Below are 12,825 nucleotides of genomic sequence, written 5' to 3'. Positions count from 1 at the left end.
ATTTGAATAAAATTGAAAAATTATTCTGAATTTATATTTATTCGAGGAATTGAATATATCATTAATTTGCGTAAAAGCAAATTCCTGGTAAAATTACTTAAATTTTCCTAAAAGATCTTAAAAATTTTGAATAGATATGATTGCAACGGTCAATAATTAAATTTTCACTCATAATTAATAAAAAATATTTAAATATTTAAATACAATTTAAATCTAAGTATATTCATGCGTGATAAAAGGCTTTTAATCTAAAACAAATTAACAGAATTCTCATTTCTGATATATTCATGCTTGACGTTTTATATCCTTTCTATCAAACACATATTCATCTTCTATTTTTGAAATTAAATTAAAAAGCTGTTTTAATTTTCGAAGTTCGTTGGTTTGCCATTGCTTTATTTATTTATTAATATTTTTTTTTTGGCTCAGATTGAAGAAGTATTTAACATTCATTCGCAGGAAGAAAAACCTAAATTTTAAATTTCATTAAAATTAATGATAAATGTGATATAATGACATAAAATGTTAACCAAAAATCTCATCGCATCCATCTTAGAGGTTCTATTTTATTTGAAAAAAGGAAAGAATGTTCACTTCTATTAATATTTCACATTTATTCTTCTCTTTTTTGCCCAGTATTTCTTTTACTTATGAGTATGAACCTCTTAATAATGTGCGATTTAGAAACTTGATTTTTATTTTCCGATTGAGTGATATGAAAGTCAGACTCTAAGTTTATGCAAATTCAAATGTTTGTACAAAAATGTTTTATATATATATATATATATATATATATATATATATATATATATATATATATATATATATATATATATATATATATATATATATATATATATATATATATATATATATATATATATATATATATATATATATTTGAGGTGAGGTAAAGAGATCAGTCTTTTCAAGTTGTGGTATCGTCATTTATTTACTTTTTTTTAAAAAAAGACCCGAATCCTCAATAATTTTCATACAAAATACCATTTTTCACATAAATAGTTTTAACTAAACATCTACACATTTAAAAAAAACTGAGAAAGTCAAAGAACGAATCATCTGTCTCCAAAAATTGGTCCCATCTCACCAATTTTTATTTCATATTAAAGTTCATGTTCTCTAGATATGTATCAACCAACGCTTCTTTTCTATTTTCGAGAAAAAATATGCAAAGAGCTACAGTACATTCTCCATAAGAGGAAAGTAAGGCAGCCTTTTATTTTATTTGAATAATACAAATGATTTTAGATAAGCTATCAATATTCGCTTGTCTCTCCACAGACTTATGCTTTTCAGAGGTATAAAAAAAAGATCAACCACTCGCTGAATTTCACCAATTTCATTCGCAAATCAATTTCATCACTTTGCTTGCATCGCTAACAATCAGTATACTTTATGTTTTATCAGTACGTGGAAGTAAAGTATAAAGCAATTGTTGTTATATGTGTGCTGCAACAAACAGTATTTTCAAATATAATTTAAAACAATAGTTCTCATTTGCTGCGATAAAATTAAATCATTGTTAATTGACATAAAATAATGATATTAATATCGCAGCGAACAGTTGGTTGCTGAAGGGAGTTAGTTCCGAATTCTTTTGCATGGAAGAAAAGAACTTCTTCCTATAATATCTAAAAAATCTTAAATTTGATTTTCTTTTCTTATGTCACAGTTGTGTCCAAAACATCCGAATAATTCCAATCAACAGCTGTAATTTTTTTTTTTTTTTTTTTCAATTTTGTCGGAATTCCGAAATGAAAGATTTTCGTTCACTGTAGAGAGCTAAAGAAGTGCTCGGTTTAATATCGATATAATTTACGGGATGAATAAAAATGTAAAATTGCAGCATCAGTAAATTAAGAAGGTAGATTAACCTGACATAATAGGGTTATGATATGGAACTGAATTCTCTTAGAAAAGTTCAGATACATCGTGAAATAAACATAAGTAGAGGCTATTAAAATAATACAGTTTTATTGTCTGACAATTTAACAGAATCATGGATATTAAGTTTTAACTAAATGACTTCATTAAAGTTAAATAAAACTTATATCTTCTGTGAACTAGCTGGTCGACAAAGGCAACTAATTTGTAAATAAAAGCAAACAGACATAAATGATTATTACCATATATTTTTCTGAATGATAATAAAAGATGAAACGTATATATGTTTTTTTTTATAAATGCGAATTTTCATGAATTACTGAAAATATTTAAATAGCATTGAATATATTTTACCCTATGCTATAGGTAATGTCAGGTAAAATTGAAAGCATCCATAGAAAATGAAATATATTGAAGTCATCCATCAATCACTATGAATGTCTCAATTATTTGATCTTTTATCTAAATTTCCAAAAATTGGTTTATAATTATATAATTTTTATATTTTTATAAAGATTATTTAAATAGAAACAAAATTATTCATAAACAAATTTAATTCATTTATATTTAGTTTACTCTGAAATGTAAATGTTATGAGGAATAGATTTGTTTGTTTGTTTAAGGGCGCAAGAACCATATTTGGTCATACTGCGCAAAGCAAACGGTAAAATCATGGCAGATTATAAAAGTAAATTGAATATAAAATATATCATATCAACATAAAACTGTATAAAATATAGTACTGCAAAAATTAAACGTGTAATAGCACAATATTAACTTGAGTGTTCATATATGAAAATGAAAACTTAGTGAGAAACAATGAGACCAAGCAAAACACAAACAAACAGCAAAAAGTGATAAATGCAAGTATAAAAACAAATGGCTTTTAAAAAGTTAAAAATATTTGGGTGGAATTTTTCACCCACCAAGTCCTGTAAATTTGTTGAAGATGTAGAAAAAGGGTAAACACGTTCAGGGTTAAAAACAGGGCATTCAATTAAAATTATATTTGATGCTAAAATCAACATAGCATGTAGGACACACTGGTGTCCTCTCACCAAAAATGAGATGCCTATGGGTGTATTGTGTGCGTCCTATACGGAGACGTGTCAATTTGACATCTATCTCACGTATCGGTAGAATAGGCCAAAAATCAATTGTAGGTCTTATAAAGTGTAACATATTATACGTCAGTCGATCCTATGCCTCTTACCAGGAAGAAATGATATGATGGTAGAATGCCATCTTAATGTCACAAAACAGAAGTCCAGTCCTTAAGAAAAACATAGCGGATTTTGCAGCCAAGTCGGCCTTTTCGTTACCTGAAATGCCTATTTGACACAGAACCCAACAAAAGACGATATTAAAACTACTATTTTTCGCGGATTTTGCTGCCAAGTCGGCCTTTTCGTTACCTGAAATGTCTATTTGACACAGAACCCAACAAAAGACGATATTAAAACCACTATTTTTCGCGGATTTTGCAGCCAAGTCGGCCTTTTCGTTACCTGAAATGTCTATTTGACACAGAACCCAACAAAAGACGCTATTAAAACCACTATTTTTCGTGGATTTTGCAGCCAAGTCGGCCTTTTCGTTACCTGAAATGCCTATTTGACACAACAAAAGACGATATTAAAACCACTATTTTTCAGTAAATGCAAAGTGAATAAAATGCGGGTAGCGATAGGATGTATCCGATTTTTATAATAAGATAACAATTACAAAGCACTCATGCTAACAGAGAAAATAATGAAATTACGCTGAGGTGAAATTTTCTGGAGAGCAGAGAAAATAGCCGACAACTCAGCAGTAAAAACGGAACAACAGTTGTGTAAACGGAACAATAGTTATGAGGAGTAGGAATTGCATGTTTCAAGCAATAAAGCTTTCTCCAAGACAAATAAAATTTTAAAATACTTAATTCGTCCGAATGTAAATAGATAAAAAGATGAAAAGATTTAACCTAAAGCATCATTTGCTTTTCTCACGCAAGTTAGGCATCCGTATAGCATACATATCATAAAATCCAAAAAATGTATAAAAACTTTCTGTAAAGGTTTTTTTTTTTTTTGCTTGGTTTTAAAATAATATTTTTTGCCTTATCTGTTGCATGTAATTAAGATCTTAAAAAATAAATCTCTACCTATGTAATTTTTTTAACTATCCATCCTTTCCACTGTTTCTTTAATAACATTGACCATATCTTGTCTTTAAAAACTCTTCCACTCCAAAACTTAAAAAAAAAAAATATTAAATCATATGTTCATAAGTAATCTGAATTTTTTTCTTTTCAATCGTTAAAAAAAATCTCCCATTGTGTGTCCCAGAAAAAAAAAATCGTTTTGGCAGGAAATAAAAAGAGAAAAAAAGAAGGAAGTAGAAGAAGAAAGTTACTTAAATATATACTAAGCTCTTCATCTTCATATCTTATTTGAGAAAGGAAATTTTATATATTCTTTTTAACTCCGTTTTCCAGTCAGATGTTTCCCCCCCTTTTCACTGAAATCATTCCAAAAAATGTCCCTTTTGCCTACAACATTTTGTTATCTTGTCTGGTGCAACTCAAAGACCGACTTGTAGATGTAGTTTCTTATTTTAAACCTGAAAAATATGTAGGTGAAACTTTTTTAAATTTTTGTAAAAAAAAAATATTTATTTCACCTTTTTTTGCATTTTTTTATTAATTAAATGTTATACCACACAAAAGGATGGGGCTGTAGAGAAAAAAAATGTGAACGTGTTGAAAAAGATAAGCAACTTGAAAGAAAGGAAGATGGAGTTGAACGATAGAGACATTTTGAACGGTGACGGTGACAATGGTTGAGTTTTAGAGTGAATATTTTTCGACGACGGGGAACGACTAACGTTAAGCAACTGTTAGGCCTTGTGTTGAGAACACTTATCGTCAGTTTTTCATATCGCAGACATGCCGAAGACTTTTTGCTTGCAAATAAAATATTCGAAGGATCTTAAAATGCTGTAAGATGTTTTAAATTTTTATAAGTTTATTAGGATAAGATTGTGAAAATGCACTCAAGAATCTTCTGGAATTCACGAGATATATATGAAAGTGTTACTATTCAAGTTTATTTTTCAATATATCGGAATATTCAGTTTTTCTGGTAAGATCCGTTTAATCATTCATTCACTTCACTAATCATAAACGCGAATCGTTTTCTGATTGGTTGCAAAAGTTTGCGATTAATGGAGTTGAAAGTCAAAAATTTTAAATAAAAATAACTGAAAAAACATCATACAGAGAAAAAAACAGACGGTCAGCAATTGATAAATAATAAGTTACAGATAAAGTTGGAAACTGATCAACTATGCAAAGGAGTTACTTGTGATACGGACTGAGGTTCTAAAGCGATTCTTCTACAGTGGATCGTTATCATTCGACAAAAAGTAATGAGAGCATTTTCTGCGTCGCTGCTTATATATATATATATATATATATATATATATATATATATATATATATATATATATATATATATATATATATATATATATATATATATATATATATTGGTTGAAGCAGAATGCAGGTTCGAAGACATAGACGAGTCGTTGTATTTTTAATTTCGTTTTATTCTCTCTCTGTCACCATCCAGGAAAGCATAATTATTTACAAGAAGAACGCAGCCCGGCACAAAAGCAGAAGTAAGAAAGAAGGAACGGAACAAATGATCACTAGTCTTATATGATGGGATTTCCGGCCACGCGCCAATTCAATACACGTAGTGACTTTGAGAAGGGCAACGGAAGTATCACTTTCATTTGATACGTAGCACTGATGGCGCATTATTTTTTCAAAGGGATTAATTAAACCAAAAGTGGAATTGTATCACGAAATAAGAGAATATTTTTAGAATGAAGTTACTATGGGCTAAATTAAGATAAAATCTTGGAAATTAATTAAATTGAAATTAGAATTAAAATATCATTATATATATATATATATATATATATATATATATATATATATATATATATATATATACCAACTGTTTTATACTTTCAACATGAAAATAGCAGTTAAATAACCGTTTAATATAAATTGGCTAAAAAATTTTTCTTTTTTATCTTTTTTATATCTTATGGAGCGGACGTCCAATTACCACAAAATAGATAAGATTTTGGATTAAACATATATAAATGTATCCAGTGAAAAAGCAACAAACATGATTTCTTTAAGCAGTCTCACAGTCATATAAAGTGAGAATTAATAAAAAGCGTGTAAAAAGACATAAATTTAAATAAAAAGAATGAATATATGTCAGGTGCAATAACATAAACAATATATACTTGCTAAATTGCCGGTATCCTGGCATAGAGGTAGCGCGTCTTCCCCGTGATCTGGGGATCCTGTATTTGAGCCCCGATTTGGGCAGGGTTGTTCTTCCATTGTTCTATCTGTGAGATGTATGATGTGCCCTCCTGTAAAAAGGGGTTGTGCAAGCGAATGAGTGATGCGTGAGTAGCAAAGTCGTACTCTTGGCCCTAGTTGGCACTACTAAACAAACAAGACACGCTCCAACACCGACTTAAATCGCTATCTTCTTAATAGCAGTTCGTTGAAGCAAGTTAGGTATGGAGTGGATTAAAAAATGATTCCGTTTTTATCCTTATAATGTATTAAAATAAAATAGTTAAATATAATAATACTAAAAAAATATGCAAGTGATACCATAAATGAGTTTTTTTTATTGGTTAGATAATGCAGACAAAGATATTTACATAAATACTACAGACAACAACTCTGTGCACGATGACTTGCAATTCTATTATTTGGTTAAATGTTACAAACTGTATTTTGGTTTATATATTATAATTATGCTAAATAAACTAGTGAATCTGTAGAACTTCAGCTCTCAAGAATTGAATAAATTTGATGAATATTTTAAATGGATATTTTACAGAAACTTTTAATTTAATAAATTTAAATAATAATATTTTATAAACTTTCTATAGCAAACAACTTTTTTTTTATTATCTTTATTGAATATAGAATAAGAAATGAAATAGTTTCTTTACTTAATATACAAATGAATCTAAATTTTTCAAGGCAGATTTTTTTAAAATTTCAAATGCAATTTAGTTTCTCCATTGGTATATTGTATCTAATTATTAAACAATATAGCATTGTAGTTTTATTAGAAACAAAGAATTTTTCAAAAGCATACAATATATTTCATCATTTGTAGAACTTATTGTGCTATTTGACTATAAGAGGCAGAAAAAAAAAAAAAAACTTAACACAAATTTAAAAAATATAATGAAAATAGTTATTTCCATTTTTTTATTAGTATTTATATAAAAATATGTTCTTTCCTATGAGAAGAAATTTTATATTATTTATTTTATTGTTTTACAATAAAAAAAATAATAAACACAAAATAAAGTTGGATGGACACTCTAGAAGCAAAGTAAACAGAATGAAAGTAATTTGATTAAAACTTGTTTTTAAATATTTACATAACAGCTCATTTTTGTGAGGCAGTTAAGAAAATAATATATTTGTTTTCATTAGGTTTGCTTCGAAATCATTAAGGAAACCAAAATACGATTGATAAGCATAGATAATGTACTCTTAGTTAGCATTGGAACCATTGTGCATTATATATGTAATTTTCATAATTGTGCTATAGGTATAGGAAAAATATTTATTCACTTAAAATATAGAAATGTTACAGTGTTAAAGAATATAGTAAAAATATTTACAGATTGGTTACAGAAGGCTACACTTAGCTGAATGCCTGCTAAAAATATCTTTGGTAAGTGGTTAGTAATTAAAAAAAATAACTATAATTTGTTATTTATTTTACTGAATTATATAGGTAATTCTCATAATTTATAAGACTAACAATGAAAAACATTTATACATAAATATTTGACCGAGTTAGTCCAACAAACATTGATATTGCATTATAGGAGATGCTTTGGATGTAGAATATTTTACTATATAACTTTCAAAAATCAAATAATAAAAACAGCAAATTATTTAGCATGTAACTAAATTGAAATACTAATATGAAAAAAAAAATTTGTCTATTGAATTGATATATTTGGCTCTAATTTACAATGTAAAATTTTAATGAAAGGAATTAACATTATCAAGAGGGTTTTGCAATGAATAGACACATATTAAATGCACAAACTACATATAAAATGCTAAGCAAAATGTGTAAACTTTATTAAGAATGAGAACAACGCATAATATAAAAAAAAATATTACAATTGAAAAACATAGATACCATAATTACAATTTCAGGATCAATAAAGTAAAGAAAGCGACAAGAAGGAAAAATTTACCTAAGTATTTTAAACACTAGTATATCTTCTCACAAATCATGTGATGTGTCGCATTTTATCATTAAAAAACGTTCCAAGATTCAAATTGCCAATACTACAATTGATTTTGAATAATCAATTTTTGAATACTTAGTTCATTCTAAAAGAGACACTATGAATCTATGTGTGCAATATTTTACTTGGATTTTTTCTTTTTAAAAAGAATTTATCATTGCATAATTATTTTTAGAAACTATATAACTGCAACTGGCTAATGGAAAATAAATGTAAAACATATGAAGTTCCCAAATAATGTCTTAAATTGTGTTTTTATGACATGAGAACATGATACAGTTTTGGGAATGAAATTTTTATTTCAGAAAAAAATTGGTCAGCTATATCTTTAAATTGGGACTGCAGAAAATGCAAAATATCAGAACACATTCTAAATCCATTCCAAATTTATTCTGTTTGAGTTTATATTCTGAATTAACAACATTCTAATCATATTATAGAAAATACTTCTACAGAAAGATTATATCAGGAAGCATATTCTATTTAAAGTATATATATTTCAGATGCTTCAATTTGTCAATGCCTTTTGTGACTATCTATGGTTTAAAAAATCCAAATTTTAGTTTATATTACAAAATTGAAATGTTCTCATGTCAAATTTTAAATTTAAAAATAGCAGTATACATTTTTTTTCCGTTCATGGTAACATATTAAGACAAATAGAAATGTGAAATTTAGGAATTATAAAAAAATAGACATACACTGTTCTGAGAATGTAAAGGCAAATATAACCATTGGCAGAATATTTTTTTTTTCTCAGACTATAAAGATATTATATCCATACAATCATATAATATGCACATCTTTTTTACTTACTGCAGAAATAGTACATGTTAGATGTAAATGAAAAATATGTTTCCATATTATTGAGAAATTTTTCTGTAAAGGGATGTTATCATATTACAATTAAATTTTTTTCAAAATCAGTAAATTACCAGTTTTGAAGATGATGTATTAATGGAAACATTCGTCGGGTCAAAAGTACTTTTAAATGATTTCAAGATTCATTAATATCAGGAAATTCAGAGCCCTATAAAAACAGAATTAGTAATAATAAAAACAGTAGAAAACAAGTAAAAGCCACCTGAAAATGAATTGTCTGAAATATTGCTTTTGGTAAAATAAATGGTATTTGTATTAAATATCCATTGAATAAGATGAAGGTCACTGAAAAATATATTTTAAGCTAATATGTCAACACCTTGCTTGGAAAACGATTCAATTGAAGCGGGATAAGCGTTGAGCTACAACTCAACATTTAAAAGACAACGTTTATCCCTGCTGCCCCTCTTGGTCAACGTCCCTACCTGTCGAAAATATGGTTTGGGATGGATTCGCCCATCCCATAGGGATAGACGTTGCGATTGAGACGCTAGTAGCAAAGTCGTACTCTTGGCCCTAGTTGGCACTACTAAACAAACAAGACACGCTCCAACACCGACTTAAATCGCTATCTTCTTAATAGCAGGCTTGTCTGTGGCAAGTGCCATAAAAAACAAAAACAACTTGCTACATAACAGTGTAAAGTTAAATCTAAATACGATCAACAGGTAACGACAGATGCTTCGTAGCCCCTGTAGCGCAGTGGATAGCGCGTTGGACTTCTAATCCAAAGGTCCCGGGTTCGAATCCCGGCAGGGGTGGAAAGGCCAAGAAGAAAAAAAGCCAAATAATTTTTTTTTCTCAAAATTTGTCAGAGGATTGCTCAGTTGAATGTCTGTTCTTTCAGATATATGTACACACAGTAACTCAGAAGCTGCTTACTGATGAAATTTGGGATTTTTAGCTCGAATTCTGAAGAAATTTTTCGAAACACGAAACATATTGATGCATTTCTCTTGATTCTCAGAAATTTCACCGTTATTCGTACTACTAAATAAATATTCGTTTCGCTAAATAATAAACTTGGTTTTATTTAATTGAAAAATAAACTTTTTAAGAAGAAAATGGAAATGCGAGCCGGTAGTTAATGGATTCTGGGAAAATTAAAATCTATTTTTATTCTATTGCTTCGCTCAGTTTTGAAAGAAATAATGTATTTTGGATGGAATGTAAATGCATAGTGTATAAATATGCAGGAAAAAGGACAGAACTGAAATAATTGATTAATTAATTAAATATTTTAATTAAATATACTTTGTAAATTGTCCATTAAAAACCTGTTTATTTTCAGGCTAAATACGACATTTTTACTTACTCTAGCACAATGATACAATATTGCAGCCATTAAAAAATGTACCTCTTGATTTTGACAGATCAAGCTGAGTCTTTAAAAATTTGTTCTGGAAGCACTCTGTTTGTCTATCTCTCTAATTGTTTGTAAACACGATAGCTAATTAACGCGATGAAACAAAGAGTGATAGAATTTCGCAAGCAGATTTAATGGGATAGCCTGGTTGGTACAGCATTGGATTCGCGTCCCTTAGGTTGCGAGTTCGAACCCCGCCAGCCGAAGATTCCCCGCGTGCTTGGTGACAGACGCGTCTATAAACATGATGTTGTTTTGGTTAGTGGGTTTTGAAGCTCGAAATCGTGTAGGTAATGAATAAAGAATAAATGGCAATTTCCATCATCATCTTTTAATCGCATATATTTTTTACCTGCTTTTACCAGTATGCATTATTATTATGTATGCTTTTTTGAAAACAGATGCGTTTTTAAACGGTTGACCTGTTTCTACAAACATTGTTTTATTATTACGTATGCTTCTTTGACAGCAGATGCGTTTCTAAAAGGTTGACATAGAACTATGACATCATAGCGGTTATTTCATCTCAAAATCGGTCGAGCTCCAAAACTTTGTTTGCCAACTAGAAAAATTGAAAATAAAAGAATAAAAGTTTTGAAAAATTATCATTATATATATATGGAGAGGGAGGGAGGGATAGAGACCCATAGAGAAGTCACGTGATTGTATCAAACAGGTTTAAACTTTTTAATGACTTAAATTAATTAAGACAAATAATGACTTAAAAATAATAATATTCTCATGATAATTTGAAATTTGCAATCGTAGATTTCATTTAATTTTTTTAAAGCTGTTTTAAAAATTTAAGCCCGGTAAGTTAAATGCGATAATTCAAAAAAGCAATCACTTAAATATATCAAATTAGGTATGAGATTTTTTTGACTACAAGTGTATTATTGTGCTCAATTTTTGTTTCAGTCGGTTGGTAAAAACGCATTTAAAAGCAAAAAATTCGATTTTCGGTTACTGTTATTGCATGCCAGGGATTAATCGCCGAGAGTGACAAGATAGATTCAGTACAAATGCTGCATTCACACCAAAGATTCGTATTTCGTAACTCTTCAACGCCAATACCACTCAAGGCGTTCTCTGACATCACAGATTTATTAGAGAGTATACGAGAAAGTTTTGGAGAGACCACTCTTACAAATGCAATGTTGTATTTTCACAAATAGCTTTCCTTTTAATAAATGCAATAAGTCATGCAAATATCCAATTCTCTTGCAGTTCCCATTATCATCACCTCACGATGACTCGTAAACATGGCCGCCGCTGAAACACAACTCGATAAATCCGGAAAATAATTCAACTAAGCTCTTTAAACGGTGTCCTCGTACCATAATTGCAGCTTCCGACCGGTTGACGGTTCGTCGCGAATTGTTCAAATCCGGCAGAGACTGTAACGAGCTCTTTTAGGGTTTGTCAGTGAGAGGAGCGTTTCATCATCTTTCAGTGTTTTCAGTCCGGATGCTCCTTAACAGAAATGTTTGGATTCATTTAGTGAAACAGTTTGCTGATTGTCTGGATTCAAGTTGTTAGCAGACGGCTTTTAAATTAGGAAATATTATTATAAATCTTTAGCGTTTTCTTTTTCTTTTTGAGTATGATAGAATGGTTTACAGTCAGAAGAATGACAATATATACGAAGTCAGGTAGGATGTTAAGGAGAACCCGCCTCAGCCAGAAGCTATCCTGTATTGGCGGAAAGTTGGAGTAACGTAGCCTTGCTTTTGGTAAATGCCGGGGACTTCCTGTGGTCCTTCGTTGTTGGTGGTGGAAGTTGAACTGGCGAAGATATACGATGCTGGAATCTATATTTAAATATAATATCTGAAAGAACAAGCTTCGCTCGGCAGCTTTTTTTCAAATCATGTTTCTTCGGAAAAAATATTTGGATCCGAATCCCATATTGATTGCATATTAATATTTTTCAATCTTATTTACATATGAACTGGTCATTTAACCTTTTAAAGGGCCATTTTTTTTCTAGTCATATTATGTTAAAATATTTTTAGGCTTGAAATTAGAATAAGAAAAGGGAATCATTTAGCTTATTAGATAAATTTAATTTGATTTATTAATTAATTTGGTTAATTAATAATTAAGTAACAAATCAAGACACATCATTTTGTCTGAGATAAAGAACTGAAGCATTTAATTTTCTGACTTACTAAAAAAATGTGTCAGAACTGATGCCAACCTACATAATTTCATACAAAGATTGATAAATTTGGTGGGAAGCATACTTCCTACGGCCCTAGAAAGGGTTAAATAAAAAAAAATCATGAATGCTCTTAGTT

General features: G+C 29.2%; 1 non-coding gene across 1 annotated transcript; it reads left to right on the top strand.

Moving 5' to 3' along the window:
* Nucleotides 1-9,847: 9,847 nt before the first annotated feature.
* Nucleotides 9,848-9,920, top strand: Trnar-ucu (transfer RNA arginine (anticodon UCU)). Its single transcript has one exon. It is a non-coding gene; the product is annotated as a tRNA-Arg (tRNA).
* The last annotated feature ends 2,905 nt before the right edge of the window (nucleotides 9,921-12,825 follow it).

Source organism: Argiope bruennichi, chromosome 5 (assembly GCF_947563725.1).
Source record: "Argiope bruennichi chromosome 5, qqArgBrue1.1, whole genome shotgun sequence".
NCBI lineage: Eukaryota > Metazoa > Arthropoda > Arachnida > Araneae > Araneidae > Argiope > Argiope bruennichi.
The sequence above is the reverse complement of the archived record's forward strand: the minus strand, read 5'-3'. Positions and strand labels throughout refer to the sequence as shown.